Source organism: Podarcis vaucheri (genome assembly GCF_965113315.1).
Source record: "Podarcis vaucheri genome assembly, chromosome: 3".
Lineage (NCBI taxonomy): Eukaryota > Metazoa > Chordata > Lepidosauria > Squamata > Lacertidae > Podarcis > Podarcis vaucheri.
Genome location: NC_138761.1, coordinates 12,016,946 through 12,035,095, shown reverse-complemented (window position 1 = coordinate 12,035,095; position 18,150 = coordinate 12,016,946). Strand labels below are relative to the sequence as shown.

At 45.5% G+C, this 18,150-nt stretch overlaps 1 long non-coding RNA gene across 1 annotated transcript; it reads right to left on the bottom strand.

The window, feature by feature from the left end:
* Window positions 1-9,761: 9,761 nt before the first annotated feature.
* LOC309529039 lies at window positions 9,762-17,792 on the bottom strand. Its single transcript, XR_014218054.1, has 3 exons — window positions 17,691-17,792; window positions 15,476-15,592; window positions 9,762-10,041 (listed from the first exon to the last, which is right to left on the bottom strand). It is a non-coding gene; the product is annotated as an uncharacterized lncRNA (long non-coding RNA).
* Between the last annotated feature and the right edge of the window lie 358 nt (window positions 17,793-18,150).

Here is an 18,150-nt window from a genome sequence, read left to right as displayed (position 1 = left end):
ATATATCTCCAGTATGTTCCTGCCCAAGTGACATGGACTGGTTGGACACAGAGGATTGATGGAAGGAATTAGCTAGGGAACCCCCAAGGGAAGAAGGCTCAGAGTTCTGGGAGTGGTAGTGGGACGATGTGTGGTCAGAGGAAGAAGCAGGAGAAGACTGTGAAGAGGAGGTGTTGGGAGCTAAAGAGGTAACAGGACTTAGTGAGCTGGGAGAGTCTGTGGTGAACAGAGGTCTGGAATCAGAGGCAGAAGCTTAAGCAGGTGGGTGGGAGGAAGGAGGCCAAGAAGCAGAGTTGAGTCAGGCTGTGAAGGGTCATGGGTGTTTCCCCCTCCTGATGTAACAAGCTCTCTCTTCCTTCTCCTCTGTCTCCCAGAACCAGAAGATGGCTGAAACAGGCAGAGCAGCAGCAGACTGCATGCAGGCGAAATTTCTGATTGCTTGGGGAAAGCTCTGGACAGGAGGGAACTTAGATGGCTGTGGAGAAGCAGGGACTTTCAGTCTCAGCAACTGATTCATGGACTCAGACCTACTGGGGACGAGCTGCTGTGTTCATTAGGCCTGACACTCAACAACGTATTTGAACATTGTGTTTTTGCTAATGAAGAGCTAACAGGATCCAAGTATCATCAACATGTGCTCCAAAACCATGGTTGACCGGGGTCAGAGACAGAGACTTTTCAGTTAGCGCACCTAGAACCTGTAATTTCCCTTTCCTGAGAGAGCCATCTTGCACCTTCCCTGATCACCTTCGGCTACAGCATGAGCACCTTCCATTTTAGGGAGGCCTCAGATTGCCTCTGACAGTGTTGTTGTTTAGTCGTATAGTCGTGTTCTACTCTTTGTGACCCCATGGACCAGAGCACGCCAGGCACTCCTGTCTTCCACTGCCTCCTGCAGTTTGGTCAACTCATGCTGGTAGCTTCAAACTCATGCTGGTAGCTTCAAAGCTCATGCTGGTGGAGGTAAGCAATATGGTTAGGAGCCACTGAGAGACTTCTCCATGCATTTGTCTGACCCTGTTTAAGGTCATCCAAGCTGGTGACCATCTTCACACCTTGTGGGAACCAATTCCACAGAGTAGTTGAACGCTGTACCTCCTTTGGTCTAGTTAATTCCCTCCCCCTTTACCTGCAGGAACATTCAATCCTGCCATCTCCCACTCCATGAACAATTTTTCACATGTGACAGATTGTTTGTTTTGAAATCGGAAAGGTTTTCGATACAAGTTGGCCGTGAACTGCAAGTCCTCTTCGCTTTCCTTTTTCTACTCCTCTGATCTGAAATTGGGGCAGAATCTGGACTTTTAGCACGTGTACATCTCAAGCTCTGCTTTTATTTGGTCTGAAGAGTTTCGAGGCAACTGTAATTTCAGTGTGTCAAGCCTGGTTAGGCTAGGGTGACAGGGAACAGAGAGCAGCTGTTGCATTAACCAGATCTCACAATATACCGGGCTTATCTGCATACAAGTGGTACAAGCTCATTTGTCTCTCTAGCTCAGAACCACAAGGAGGGAGAAAAGTCTGCTCTGAAAACCAAATTGAACTTGGTGTTTATGACATTTGCGTGCTGGCGAATATTTCACTGTGTGTGTTTATGAAAGCTTATAAACTGCTTAATCAACAAAAAACCCTCACCATTAATTAATATACCTCTTAATGCCAAAAGAGGTTTCTAGGCAGTTTACAAGGTATAAAAACCAACTGTGCAGACATTAAAATATAAATATCCCGTAATTAAAATTCGCAATGAAACAATCCCATTAAACCAGCAGATTATCAACAAAATGCAGATAAAAACTGCCACTGTCAAAACACAAGTGTACATAATTAAGGTTGCTTCTTCTTCTTTGGCAATCATCTTTTCGGAGATACCATTGATGAAATCTTTCAAGGAGTTGGAGATGGCATTTATAAGTGGTCCATGTTTCACAAACACTGTCACTATTCCCTCTTGCTCTGTCCCCCTCTGGACTCAACCTGCACAACCACCTCCAGAGGGGGAAGGCCAGTAGTAGATGTTGCTCTATCTCCTCACTCATTATCTTTCATGGTGGCAGCACCTATGCTTTGGAAATCCCTGCCTATTGATATTAGGAGGGCACCCTTAATATGTAAAAAAAGGTAAAGGTACCCCTGACCGTTAGGTCCAGTTGCAGATGATTCTGGGGTTGCGCACTCATCTTGTTCTATAGGCTGAGGGAGCTGGTATTGTCCACAGACAGCTTCTGGGTCATGTGGCCAGCATGAATAACTCACTTCTGGCGAACCAGATCAGCGCACGGAAACACCGTTTACCTTTCCACCGGAGTGGTACCTATTTATCTACTTGTACTTTGTGCTTTTGAACTGCTAGGTGGGCAGGAGCAGGGACCGAGCAACGAAAGCTCACCCCCGTTGCAGGGATTCAAACTGCTGACCTTCCGATCAGCAAGCCCTAGGCTCTGTGGTTTACACCACAGTACCACTCACGTCCCATCCCTTAATATGTAGGCACCTGCTAAAAAAAGGTTTTGTTTCAGCAAGCCTATCTAAACCCATAATTTATACCACGATCCGAACCATGTCTTCCTATTGAATTCAGTGGGGCTTGCTCCCAGGTAAGAGGGATTAGGACTGCAACCTTAATTATAAACGCCATCTGCAACTCCTCAAAAGATTCCATCAACGGTATCTCCAAAAAATTTTACACACCGCTTGGGAAGACAGGTGAACTAATGCCAGTGTACTGGAAGAAGCAAAGATCACCAGTGTCGAAGCAATGATTCTTCAACATCAACTTTGTTGGACTGGTCATGTTGTGCGGATGCCTGATGATCGTCTTCCAAAACAACTACTCTATTCCGAACTTAAAAATGGAAAGCATAATGCTGGTGGTCAACAAAAGAGGTTTAAAGACTCCCCCAAAGCAAATCTAAAAAAAATGTAGTATGAATACCAACAATTAGGAAACACTTGCCTGCGTGTGCTCTAGCTGGAGAGCAGCCTTTAAGAAAAATATCATGGGCTTTGAATACACTCGAACTCAGGATGAAAGGGAGAAATGTGCTAAGAGGAAGGCATGTTTGGCAAACCCTCACCATGATCAACTCCCACCCGGAAACCTATGTCCCCACTGTGGAGGGACGTGTGGATCCAGAATTGGCCTCCACAATCACTTATGGACTCAGTGTTAAAACCATGTTTATGGAAGATAATCTTACTTGGCTATGAGTGATAGGAGGAGGAGGAGGAGGAGGAGGAGGAGGAGGAGGTGGAGGGACAGTGAGTTGGAGGAGGAACTCAGGGAATCTTATTCAAGGCCCATTGATGCTTCCAGTTTCATGAGTACAGACACATGAGATGATCGGAGAATTCATCCTCTTATCCTTAGGTACAAATCTGCGGCAACTATAGTTCCAGGTTTCATGAACTTTGCAAGTAGGCCATTCCCTATCCTCAGACATCTAACCTCAATGCATTGCTGGGTAATGATTCCTTGGGGAGCTGGAGAAATACAGGTCATCAGAGCTGTCCTCTCCAAGAGCAACTCTGTCTGCAAATAAGCAAGAACCTATTCAGACTGAGGAGCCAGGACTGGACTGACAGCTTCATACCATCAGGTGGAAATCTATCAGCCTCTTCTGTCTCCTGATCCCTGCTCTGCTGGTAGCCACAATACCAAGACAGATTATCTGAAGTGGTGGCACTGATGCACATCAGAGAACAGAGCAGGTGCTTTCTCCTATTGGAAGCTATTATGGAGGTGCAGAGAATCTAGGCATCTAGACTCCACTGCAAGATTCCCTGAGGAGCTGTGGCACTTCAGAATTGGCAACATTCTTCAGGGGCCCTGTGCCAAGCTGACCTCAACTATTTCGTGTCAAGTGGCATTCGTTTAACCTCAGGTGCCTCATCTGCATGCATTTAAAACATCAGAAACAAGATTAAAGATGCTGCAGATAATCTCCATCTTCTTTTCCTCCAAAATTCATGATCCATCTGTTCCTTTTTGGCATCTATCTTGACCAGTTGCCTCATTAAAAATGCTAATGAGAAGCAGGAGAATTATTTGGAGGAGTCAGAAGGTATGTTCTCCTCCCCTTGCCAGCCATTTCATAACTCATCCCAGCATTGCCAAAGAGAATATTCCTAAAATGGAAAGCAGGAATATTTTGCTCTGGTCCCCAGTTTCCTAAGAGAGGGGAAATCCAGTGGAGGGCTATCCACACATACTTTGGATGAGAGCACTGGAGATTTTTGGAATCTTTATGATATTTATTTTCTTCATAAATTTACAAGCAGCGCATTGTGGAAGCAAATGAGACTCTCTCAAGCATAGCTGTCAATGTTTCCCATTTTTAAAGGGAAATTCCCTTATTCCGAATAGGATTCCTCACAAGAAAAGGGAAAAGTTGACAGCTATGTTTCCAAGTGAGTTGCATGGATGCTGGTCCTGTCTTTGACTCCCAGACCACCATTGTTGCAGCACCCCAAGGTTGCGGTCCAAACCCCCGAGTCTAGATTTTGCAAACGCAAACTGCAAAACTCAGCCTCTTCCAAGTGACTGGGGGATGTCATGTTCCTAATTTTTGATGAGTTTTGTGTTTCAAAGCTGGAGAGATGCTGGTAGTTTCCACTGATGAAACAGGGGTAGATCATTTTGGGCTGTGAACCAGTTACTAGCATAACAAAGCATGGCCACTGCAGCAATATTGTCATGGGTCATGCTTTGTTGTTTAGTCGTTTAGTCGTGTCCAACTCTTCGTGACCCCATGGAGGTCTTCCACTGCCTCCCGCAGTTTAGTCAAACTCATGCTGGTAGCTTCGAGAACACTGTCCAACCATCTCGTCCTCTGTCGTCCCCTTCTCCTTGTGCCCTCCATCTTTCCCAACATCAGGGTCTTTTCCAGGGAGTCTTCTCTTCTCATGAGGTGGCCAAAGTATTGGAGCCTCAGCTTCAGGCTCTGTCCTTCCAGTGAGCACTCAGGGCTGATTTCCTTCAGAATGGAGAGGTTTGATCTTCTTGCAGTCCATGGGACTCTCAAGAATCTCCTCCAGCACCATAATTCAAAAGCATCAATTCTTTGGCGATCAGCCTTCTTTATGGTCCAGCTCTCACTTCCACACATCACTACTGGGAAACCATAGCTTTTACTATACGGATCTTTGTTGGCAAGGTGATGTCTCTGCTTTTTAAGATGCTGTCTAGGTTTGTCATTGCTTTTCTCCCAAGAAGCAGGCGTCTCTTAATTTCGTGGCTGCTGTCACCATCTGCAGTGATCATGGAGCCCAAGAAAGTAAAATCTCTCACTGCCTCCATTTCTTCCCCTTCTGTTTGCCAGGAGGTGATGGGACCAGTGGCCAGATGTGCCATGCTAGTTGGTTGTATTAAATGAGGAGATAAGCTCTCCTTTTGTAGGTTTTTGGGGAAATCACATATTTTCTTTACAGCCATAATTGGACTAAGTTTCCCCACCCTGCAACTATTAGGTGGAAATATGTATGGGGAAACCTGCTTGCTCATTTCATGCTCATGAGATTGTGAGCTGTTCTGCCAGAGGAGCTTTCCATGTTATTCTGTGTCCAGGGCTTAGGAAGAATATTAAGTGCTTAATAATGGGCATAAAACTTTGTTTAACTACAAAGAACAATCAGCCCAGCCTTTCAGGCTTCCCTTGTGCAGAGAGCTTTCCTTAAGAGACATTTGCATTTGGTTCAGAGGGATGCTTGCTTTGAGTGGCTGTCTCTCTCAGAGAGCGTGCCAGAAATTTAATAAACTAGCAATAAAGCCTCTCTTCTCAAGCAAGCGGAAGTTCTGCTGCAATGCCATCAATATTGTGATCTGACATATCTGAGAAAAGCATGGGGTTGGGGAAAATATGATTTCAGTGGGTGCCCAGGGAAAACATCGTTCAGTGCTGTAGAATTGTGATTTATTAGCAGTCCAGGGAATCAAGGTAACTTATTCTCCCAAATGACTGGCCTTCCTCAGAAGCTAGAAATAGCAGAAATTTTGCTTATTAGCCTCTTGTGCATTGCCCTCTTCCCATAAGTGGACTAGTTGTAACCAGCCATTTCAGTGCATGGGGCAATCTGTTGATCCTGCAATCCCTTTTTCAAGAACCATAATAACACAATCATAGATTTGGGTGGGTCTCCGAGGGTCATACAGTGGTACCTCGGGTTAAGTACTTAATTCATTCCAGAGGTCCGTTCTTAACCTGAAACTGTTCTTAACTTGAAGCACCACTTTAGCTAATGGGGCCTCCTGCTGCTGCTGCGCCGCTGGAGCATGATTTCTGTTCTCATCCTGAAGCAAAGTTCTTAACCCGAGGCACTATCTCTGGGTTAGCGGAGTCTGTAACCTGAAGCGTATGTAACCTGAGGTACCACTGTATAGGCAACCCCTGCAATGCAGGAATCTCAGCTAATGCATCCATGACAGACGGCCATCCAACGTTTGCTTAAAAACCTTCAAGGAAGGAGAGTTCACAACCTCACATGGGAGTCAGCTCCACTGTCAAACAGCTCTAACTGTCAGAAAGTTCTTCTTGATGTTTAGTTGGAATCTCTTTTCCTGTAACTTGAATCCATTCAGGTTTTAGCCTCTGGAGCAGGAGAAAACAAGGTTGTTCTATTCTCCATGAGACAGCCCTTGAGAAATTTGAAGATGGCTATCATATCTCCTCTCAGTCTCCTGTTCCCCAGGCTAAACATACCCAGCTCCTTCAACTGTTCTTCCTAAGGCTTGGTTTCCAGATCCTTGATCTTCTTGGTTGCCCTTCTCTGCACACATTCCAGCTTGTCAACATCCTTCTTAAATGGTGGCACCCAGAACTGGACACAGTATTCCAGGTGTGGTCTGACCAAGGCAGAATAGAGTGGCACTACACTATACTTCTGTTGATGCAGCCTAGAATAGCATTAGTTTTTGTTTTTGTTTTGCTTTACTTCTGCATCTCACTGTTGACTCATGTTAAGCATGTGTCTGCATGTGCCCTTTGACTCGTTGCCCAACCCACCACACAGAATGGATGTGAGGGTAAAAGGGAAGTCGAACAATGTTTGGAGGATGAGGTTACTGGTCATGATGCCTTTACAGTCAAAAGCGATCAGAAGGTCGGCAGTTCGAATCCCCGTGACGAGGTGAGCTCCCATTGCCCGGTCCCTGCTCCTGCCAACCTAGCAGTTCAAAAGCACGTCAAAGGGTAAGTAGATAAATAGGTACCGCTCTGGTGGGAAGGTAAACGGTGTTTCCCTGTGCTGCTCTTGTTCGCCAGAAGTGGCTTAGTCATGCTGGCCACATGACCCAGAAGCTGTAGGCCGGCTCCCTCGGCCAATAAAGCGAGATGAGCGCCACAACCCCAGAGTCGTCCGCAACTGGACCTAATGGTCAGGGGTCCTTTTACCTTTACAGGAGGCGATATTGCTCATGTGCTCAGGTCCTGGCATTTGGTTGGCCACTGTGAAACAGGATGCTTGACTAGAGAGGCCATTGGGACAATGGAAAATAGATTTTCCATGCCCTAAAGGTGACCAAGAGATTGATATTGAGGAATTGGAAAAATAAAGATAGGATGCCCTTCAATCAATGGACTGACAATATGACATCACTGGATAAATGCTATAACGTTTGGAATGAGTTTATACAAAATGAAGTAGGCTTTTGACATTCACATAAGCACTAGAACAACAACACTATACCAATTTATATAAGAATGTATGGGAATATCGTATATTGCTCTCTTTTTTGCATATTTTTGCTTTTATATGTATCTGTTGTTGTTTTTCTCCCTCTCACTTTTCCTTCTTTTTTTCTGTATCACTTTATTTATTTTAACTGAAATCACCTTAATAAAATATAAATATTAGATAGGCCATTGGCCTTGTCCTGCAAACTCTTCTGAACATGAACTCCTTGGCGGCGGGGGGGGGGGGAATAAATTTCGCACACACAACTATGGAGTTCTTACCTGGAGGATAAAGACAATGACAGCCATTGTCCATGGAGATGTGAATCCCAGCACCAGCCCACAGGCCTGAATTCCATGCTGGGTACTGAATTTCCCCCAGGAATACTAAGTGCCAGTTGCAGGAGCCTAATTGGTTCCATCCTCCAAAGTTTGCATTTGAAAGTAAAGCAATCTTCCCTCCACCTCTCTTCAACACACACACTGTGCCCTCCTGCAGGAGATTCCCAGGGGCATTAGAAGAACTATTTGCAATGCACAAAGTGTACAGGAGCCAGCTTGCTGGCAGGTGTTCAGCTGAGCGGTGCACTTCCACTTTTCAAGTTGTAAAAGAAAGGGAACAAACAAGAAAGGAGCCCTTTGCGCATCTTGTGATGCAATGTGCAAATTCTAGCGGTCCCTTTCTAAACGTTCTTCTTCTTTCTTCTTCTTTGGAGATCCCTCGTAGCCGAGTAAGATTGCCTTCCATGAACATGGTCTTAACAGTGAGTCCACAAGGGACTGTGGAGGCTAATTCTGGGTCCACACATCCTTCCACAGTGGGGACATAGGTTTCCAGGTGGCAGTCGATGATGGTGAGGGTTTGCCAAATACGCCTTCCTCTTAGCATGTTTCTCCCTTTCGTCTTCAGTTTGAGTGTCTTCAAAGCCCATGACACCTTTGGTAAAGGCTGCTCTCCAATTGGAGCACTCTCAGGCCAGTGTTTCCCAGTTGTTGCCCCCCCCTTTTAAGATTTGCCTGGTGTTTATAGATTGTTGGTGTTTATACTACATTTTTTTTAGATTTGCCTTGAGACAGTCTTTAAACCTCTTTTGTTGACCACCAGGATTACACTTTCCATTTTTAAGTTCGGAATAGAGTACATTCATACCACGGGTTGAAGTAGCTTCGGGTTGAGTATTTTTGGGTTGCGCTCCGCGGTGACCCAGAAGTAACAGAGGGCGTTACTTCTGAGATTTGCCGCTCGCGCATGTGCAGATGCTCAAAATGACGCAACGCGCATGCATGGAAGCAGCGAATTGCGACCCACGCATGCGCAGACACAGGTTGCGTTCGCTTCAGGATGCAGATGGGGCTCCGGAACGGATCCCGTTCGCATCCAGAGGTACCACTGTAGTTGCTTTGGAAGATGATAACCAGGCATCTGCACAACATGAGCAGTCCAACGAAGTTGATGTTGAAGAATCATTGCTTCAACATTGGTGATCTTTGCTTCTTCCAGTACACTGACATTAATTCACCTGTCTTCCCAAGTGATGTGTAAATTTTTTTGGCGATACCGTTGATGGAATCTTTTGAGGAGTTGGAGATGGCATTTATAAGTGGTCCATGTTTCACAAGCATCTAAATGTTCACAACCCCCCCCCCCCCGGCCTACACACCTTCCTTCCTTCAGTATCTCCCAATATTTGGTTGTTTCTTTTTTCAAGGACCTTCCCAAACGTTAAAAATCCAGGGAGATCAGGGTTTGGATTAGCCCTAAGAAATGTTACTGCAAAGTTGTACCCTCTTCCAAGGCACAGCACAAACACATAGGAAACCCACTCAACAGAAACCCACTCAAATTGCAGTTTGCAGCTGTTTCTTAAGGAGTAGCCGTGCACACTTCAATTCCATCACTCAGGAATTGAATTGAACTGAAATATAGGATTTTCAGCACATTGAATATTTGTTAATATTGCCAATTACCAATGACAGGATGTCTGTACAAGCAATACCTGTTTGGTGAATTACCACTGTTAAGTAATTTTCACTGCCTGTAATTTTCTGCATTTTATTTCCCTCTGATTTTGTTTTTTTCTTCTTCCCCAAACCATGCCTTTACATCTGATATGGTGGATTGTAGATTACAGAAACTCATGCCATAATAAATTGGTTTGTCTTTAAAGTGCCCCAAGATGCTTTGTTGTTTTCAGTATACAACCAGACGCTGGCGTGTTTTTTCTTGAGTCATTTCCATTTTTCCTCCCCAGCCTTCCTTTCCTCTTCCCCCCCCCCTGAGACATGCTGACGGTAGCATTTCTTGACATTTCAATGTCATATTGATGGCTGGAAGATTAAAGACTAGTTTGTATTGCTGGCAAATACAGACCTATGAAAACATCAGAGATATAATATTACAGGATGCAAACATTTAAGTGGGTTTTACAGTAGTGTACCTTCTCCTCTGACACGGCGATCCGCTGACAAGAGCACTTCTCAATTTTCAACAACATTTGAATGGCTGGGGGATAAATATCGGTTTGCATCACTGGCAAATATGGGCGTATTTTGAATATATCATTGGGAGGGGGAATGTTGTCCCAGGGCACATATAATAGTGCAGAGCTTAAAATATGCCACAAACAGTCTTCAACCTTGTGCGTTCCAGATGTTTTGGTCTACAACTTTGTGTTGGCTGTGGGTGATGGAAGCTGTTGTTATGACCTTGGGGTCAGACATACTTTCTTCAGAGGGTAATGTTGAGGAATTTGAGTCAGAGGGGCAATTGCACCTGGGGCTAGCAAACATTTTCAGCAGGGGGCCGGTGCACTGTCCCTTAGACCTTGTGGGGGGCCGGACTATATTTTTGGAAAAAAAAATAAAATGAACGAATTCGTATGCCCCACAAATAACCCAGAGATGCATTTTAAATAAAAGCACACATTCTACTCATGTGAAAACACGCTGATTCCCGGACCATCCACAGGCCGGATTTAGAAGGCGATTGGGCTGGATCCCGCCCCCAGGCCTTAGTTTGCCCACCCATGGACTAGACCCAGAAGTTATCTCCCTCCCATCTGATGGTTTACAAAATTAAACTTTACATCTTTACATTTCGCTTCGTTTCCTATCCTTGTTATATCATTACCTAAAATATTACATTACTCAACCTGAAGAGGTAGCTATTTCATCTTACAAATCTTCTGATAACCCTGCTGATGATGTTAATTGCTTACAGTTGTCTTTCAGATATAATATAAATTTGTTCCAGTCCTTTTGGAATGCTTGGTCTCGCTGGTTCCGCATTCTTCCCGTCAGTTTCGCCAGTTCTGCAAAGTCCATCAGCTTCATCTTCCACTCCTCTTTTGTTGGTAACTGCTGTTGTTTCCATCTTTGGGCTAACAAAATACTTGCCACAGTTGTTGCATATAAGAACATTTTTTTTATCTCGGTATCTATCTACCCACTATACCCAATAAAAAAGCTTCTGTTTTTTTTTAACAAAAGTGGTTTTATACATTTTCTTTAACTCATTATATATCATTTCCCAGAAAGCTTTACCTCTTTACATGTCTACCCCATATGGTCAAAAGTATCTTCCTTTTTCTTACATTTCCAACATTCATTTTTTGTTCTGTACATTTTGGCTAGTTTACCTGGTGTTAAATACCACCTATACATCATTTTCATAATTTTTTCTTTAAGCGTACTGCATGTTGTAAAGTTAATACCTTCATTCCATAACCTCTCCCATTCTTCTAATTGTATATTACCGTATTTTTCACCCCATAGGATGCTCCGTCCCATAGGACGCACCTAGTTTTTTGGGGGGGAAATAAAGGAAATTCCCCCCCTTTATTTCCTTTTTTTTTAAAATAAAATTTTTTATTGGGTTTTCACATTTTTTAAAGACAAACACAGAAAAAACAAACAGACAAAAAAATACACAAAAACAAAAAAGATATAAAGTTTCAAAAAACGAAAAAAAACTTGTTTTCATAACCCTGGTCTCTGACTTCCCCTCCACCCCCTCCCTTGTATCCCTATTCCCAAATTTAGATCAGCAATTTGTTATTTCTCAAAATTTTAACCAGCTCAATAATAGCCCTTTTATAAAAGAATACGATTGTTCTAAGCTGGATCTCAGTTTTCTTCCATCGATTTCCCATTTTATCTTTCATATTGGTCATATTAATTAATTTCCATTATCCTGAGTGTTGTTAAAATTGCATCTTTCCCTCCCTCCCATCCCCGATTTGCGTCCCTTCCCAATGTATGTCCAAAATATCAGTTCTTAGCCTGGGTTCCTCACGTCCGAGGCTCTCCCATCTCTCACAGTCCCTCTCCGCCGGTCTTGTTGGTAATCCTTTATGTCGGTCCTCAAATCTCGAAAGAGATCTCTCACAGTCCATCCATAGTCTCTTACATACAACTGCTGAAGAATTTCCACAAGGCATGGATCTTTCATATCATAGTCAAAGTCAGAGTCAAAGTCAATGTGGAGGCCCCAATTTTAAATTCCTGTATTCCATAAACTTCCAGGGCCTCCACCTTCGTCTTTTGCTTCCTTCGTAGATTTGTTGTAGGTTTAATCCAATAGTCTCCTTGCTTGTATTCCACAGATGTCAAATTCTTGTTAGTATCTTCCAGCTTTACTTTCTCTTTCTCTTGTTTTGTCTCCTTCTCTTTGATTGTCACTTCAGATTCAGCTGTGAGTTCTTTCTCATTCCAGTCCTCCTTACAGTCAGCAGAGTTACTTGTTTCTGTATTGAAGGCCATTATATGTTTACCCATTTCTGAGATATGCTCTTGTAAGGTTCCCACCAGATGGACCATCCTTTCGATTTCAGCCAGTACCTTTCCATTCACAGCCATTGTAATTCCACAGAGTTCCCCCTAGGGGGAATCTGGTTGTTTATCGTTACTTTCTCCAACAGTCCTCTTTCTTAATTTTATTACTTTGTTTCCAACAGTTTAAGTTCAATTGTAACACCTCTTAATCCAGAGGGCTCTTAAGTAGCAATTTTTCCTGTAAACTGTATGTTTAGCAGCTTTGACAGCTGTCAAATTCTTTGCTTACAGGCTCCAAAGTAGGACGCTCCCGGGCCGGGGGGGGGGTTGTTTACGACAAAGAAAGGAACTTCCAAAACTCCACTCTACTGCACAAGATTGCTTTCTCCTTTTGCCAATCTTGGAAGTCAATATCTTTTCTAAACTCACCCTTTCCAGGGCAGGCTCTCCAGCTTAGTTCTTACGTCGTTGCTTTAACTCGTCTACAAGGTGAGGGTGCGGACTTCCTTTTAGCGCACCCCCCGGTCGTCTCAAATTCAAAAGAAAAGTTCTTAGAATCCAATTTCAATTTACTCACGGGTTGTTTTTTCAGCCGAATTTCAAGGAAGGAAGTCAGCGCTTTTCGGTCATGGCTCGCGGCTTCGCTCAGCAGGGGTAGCGATGGACTCTCAGTGCCGCGCCACCCCCCGTATCCCCTCCGCAGCCTTTAAAAAGGCTCTTTGCGAATCAGGGGGGGCGCTTAAGGCACCCGCCGAGTCTTCAGTTTGCAGGCTTCCGCGCCTGCGGTTTTAAGGGTCCCCGTGTCGCCGGCACGGCAAAGACCCGTCCCCTGCTGAGCCGATTCCCTCCGGAGCTCGGAGGGAATCCGCCATTCCCGGATCGCGCCAACCCCGGAAGTCCTATTTCCCCCCCAAAAGCAGGTCGGGGAAACCGAACCAGGTCGAGGAACAGCGGGATGGCGGCGCTGTGGCTCCCTGCTGTCCCCCGAGCTTGTGGGGCTGGCCGATGTCTGCCTGGTGTGAGGGGCGCTCTGCGTCACGGCGCCCCACCCGCCGGGCGGCAGGCTGCCTAGGCTGCGGAGGTGTTCCCGAAGTGCCGGGCGCTCTGCTTTCAGGGCGCCCGGCGCTCTGGGAAGCAGGCTGCTATCCGCATCCTAGACAGCTGTGTGGGACCTCCCGCAGGGCTGCCTAGGCTGCGGATGTCTTCCTGAAGCCTGGAGAGTGAGAGGGGTCGGTGCGCACCGACCCCTCTCGCTCTCCAAGCTTCAGCGAAAGACTGCATTCACCCCATAGGACGCACCCAGATTTCCCCTTCATTTTTGGAGGGGGCAAAGTGCGTCCTATAGAGCGAAAAATATGGTATGTCCAATATATTTAGCCCAACATATCATTACCAATTTCACCTCCATTCCAATAATAGCGAAGGCAGAGTTTTCAGCTGGCGCCAAGCTTCTGCTCCTGGAGACGTCTCAGTCTAAAGTTGGCTGTTGCTGATGAACATCTAAGTTCTGCTTTGTGTCCCCCAGAAAGCAGCTCTGCCACACCTTGGCACAGAATCATTGCCATCCAAAACACCCGGAAAGCACCAAGTTGGAGAAGTCTGCATTGTATAAAGTGAGGTGGTAAAGTATTTGGGGCTTTAAAGCCCCATACGGACCCTCGTACCTACGGGACCGCCTCTCCTGGTATGTCCCACAGAGGATCTTATGGTCTTCAAACAAAAACATCTTGGAGGTCCTGGGCCACAGGGAGGTTAGGCTGGCCTCAACCAGAGCCAGGGCTTTTTCGGCCGTGGCCCCGATCTGGTGAAACGCTCTGTCACAAGAGACTAGGGCCCTGCGGGACTTGACATCTTTCCTCAGGGCCTGCAAGACAGAGCTGTTCCACCAGGGCTTTGACCAAGGCACAGTCTGACCCCCTCCTTTGGTAATCCTCATAGAACTCTAGCCCAATGGTTGCCATTAATTTGATTCTGAATTGATTTTAGAATGTATTTCAATTAATAGAGTGTGATTTTATGTAAGCTGTGTTACTTTTACTGTTGTTAGCCGCTCGGAGCCCGGCTTCGGCTGAGGAGGGCGGGATCTAAATAAAATTTATTGGTTTGGGAGAATAAATGACTAAGGGAGAGTACGTTAGCTGCTTTGCAGGATTGTGAATTGTGTGGAGAAAACAACACACACAGGTCACAGTCATGCGAGACATTTAATGCACTGTCATGCCACTTTAAAGAGTCACGGCTTTGCCCAAGGGATTCTGGGAGCTGCAAGTTGTAGGCCAGAAAACAGACTTCTGGGAGTTGTAGTTTGTTAAGGCTGCTGAGAGTTGCAAGGAGCCCCCATTTCCCCCCACAAAGCTACAATTCCCAGAGTTCCCCAGAAAGGGGCCAGGGAGGCAGCAGCTAATGCCTGTTGACCATTGAGGCACTGCCCTCCAAGTGGGACCTCTGACTAGCTCATTCAAAGTTTCACTCTTTGGCGGGAAGGCTGCTCCTTAATACCACCGTTGGAGGGGACTTCCCCCAAAATGGCCGACAGGTGAGTGTGCTCTGACCACTGGGGATGAAGGTGGAGGAGCACGAGGGGTTGCAACTGTCGCCCTCTGTGGAAATGGTGAGCGGCCACTCTGGGAACATCTTCCTGGCCATTGTTGAAAAACAGATGGTGATCTAGCATGGGTGATAGGATCTGTCAGCAAGCATCTCCATTCTTAGGAACAAAATCCTCTCCTTCTCTCCCTCTTTGTTGGCATTTCAAGGAATAATCAATAAATATAATAACATTTTCAGTTCAGCATTGATAAAACGTAACCACCTGCCCAGCTGTAGCTGCTGATCTCTTTAGAAATGAGGGTAAAAGGAGAGGATTAAGGAGTATCTAGAGAACATCAAAAAGCTTCAAGTAATTGTCTTTTTTCAGGAAAAGAGAGTCAATACTAGGATGACAGTATACTGGAATCTGGCCTGTAAAGATTCCCCCCCTCCACCTTTCCATAATGTGGTAATGCTTAGTCAATAGTGACAAGATGACTCACGTTTGTAGGCCAGAAAACAAACAAAGGGAAATCAATCTTCTATTAGACTATTTCCTTCATTGGATACATTGCATGCATTGCCAGCCTGATTCTTCAGCAATTTAGAAATTAAAGCAACTGTTGGATACAAGAACAGCAAATTAAATCTCTACCTCAGGACAAGCACCTTAAGCTTGGGGCATTGCTGGACTTTTGCTATTTTGGGGTGGGATTCTTTACAGAGTGGCCAATTCAGGTTGCAGCGCACAGTTAAACTGTGGAACTCATCCTTGCAGGAGGTAGCGATGGCCACCAAGTATAATAATAATAATAATAATAATAATAATAATAATAATAATAATAATAATTTATTTATACCCCACCCATCTGGCTGGGCTTCCCCAGCCACTCTGGGCGGCTTCCAACAAAATATTAAAATACTGTGATACATCAAACATTAAAAGCTTCCCTAAACAGGGCTGCCTTCAGATGTCTTCTAAAAGTCTGGTAGTTGTTGTTCTCTTTGACTTCTGGTGGGAGGGCATTCCACAGGGAGGGCACCACTACCCAGAAGGCCCTCTGCCTGGTTCCCTGTAACTTGGCTTCTTGCAGTGAGGGAACCACCAGAAGGCCCTCGGTGCTGGACCTCAGTGTCCAGGTTGAACGATGGGGGTGGAGACGCTCCTTCAGGTATACTGGACTGAGGCCGTTTAGGGCTTTAAAGGTCAGCATCAACACTTTGAATTGTGCTCGGAAACTTACTGGGAGCCAATGTAGGTCTTTCAAGACTGGTGTTATATGGTCTCAGCAGCCGCTCCCAGTCACCATTCTGGCTGCCGCGTTCTGGATTAGTTGTAGTTTCCGGGTCACCTTCAAAGGTAGCCCCACAAAAAGCGCATTGCAGTAGTCCAAGTGAGAGATAACCAGAGCATGCACCACTCTGGTGAGACAGTCTGTGGGCAGGTAGGGTCTCAGCCTGCGTACCAGATGGAGCTGATAAACAGCTGCCCTGGACACAGAATTGACCTGCGCCTCCATGGACAGCTGTGAGTCTAGAATGACTCCCAGGCTGCGCACCTGGTCCTTCAGGGGCACAGTTACCTCATTCAGAACCAGGGAGTCCTCCACACCCACCCGCCTCCTATCCCCCCAAAACAGTACTTCTGTCTTGTCAGGATTCAACCTCAATCTGTTAGCCATCATCCATCCTCCAACTGCCTCCAGACACTCACACAGGACCTTCACCGCCTTCACTTGTTCTGATTTGAAAGAGAGGTAGAGCTCTTTCAGTTACAATCATAGTGGTTCCATTACATACAGCAATACCCTTATTGGTTTCAGTAAGGCACATAAGCATATCGATTCCAATTTTAAAAGTTCGCAGGCATAACTGTTTCACTATCAACTATATCACCCGTAAGACTCACCATCAAATACTAATTTACCCTATTCACCATACAGCTTTACATGTGCAGTTTGTCCAGTGAACATAGTCTTTTAAATAAGCTGGGTGCTTGGAAACCCTGCCGGACTGCCGAGGGCCAGTACCAGAGTCTGGGTGGCCGCCCGATTCTGGCTGCGACTGTGGTGCGACCAATTGTGGCATTGAGCCCGAGTTCCCTGGCTCCGCTGCTGTCAATGGAACCGCTGCGAGCGGACTTGGCGGACGGTCAGGCACGGCAGTGGTCCGAGTCTCTGGAGAGCCAGGCAGACCCACCGAAACGGCTTGGCTTGGCTCCATGCCTGCTGTTTGTGAGGAAGATGTAGGTAGAACCTTGCCTTCCATTAGTGACTTCTCCTAAGCTGGGGCCACAGTTGGGGGCACAGTGGTAGTGTCCAAATTCCCAACCCTGTGCCTTAGCTGGTCTATGTGCCAGTGCCACAAGCGTCCGTTCTCGAGGGCCACCTGGTACAAACAGGGCCCTGTAACTCCTACTACCGTGGCCAGCACCCAAGGAATGTCCCCACAAGAGGGCGAGATGAATTCATGGAGGAGGGGGCTGTTGGGGGATCCTACCCACGATGGCTATGCTCTTTGTCCATAGCTGGAGGCAGGAATATGTCTGAATAACAGTTGTGGGAATCCACAGGTATAGAGCGAAAAATACGGTAGGTTATGTCTACACATTTGAAAGCACATGGCTTCCCCCAAAGAATCCTGGGACCTGTGCTGGGAATTGTAGCACTGTGCCCCTGAAGGGGGGCTAGTTGGGGTGGGTGCCATCCTCAGACTTACCTGGACTGAACCTGGGACCATTTGCAAGCAAAGAACTGATCCATTGGTTGATTGCATTTGTAGCCCGCCTTTCATCCAAGGAGTTCATGATGCTCTCGCTCCTATTTTACCCTAAATCTACCTTGTGAGGTAAATTAGGTGATGTAATAGAGGCTAGCCCAAACTTTCCAACTGAGGTTCATGACTGACTGGGGACTTGAATCTGGATCTCTGCAGCCCCCAAACCAAAAAATATAATCCAGAAACAATGGAAATGTTTAAATGATTATTTATGTAGACAAGGATTAAGTGTAAGGTATTGGTTGCGTTTAGAATAGATTTATGAAAGATTTAGAAAACTTATTGATTAGAATATTTGTATGAGATTGTATGGGAAAAATACGGAATAACAGATACAAATTAAAATGTATATAGGAAGTGCAGTGTAAGCGATGAAAGTCAATCAATGAAATTTTATTAT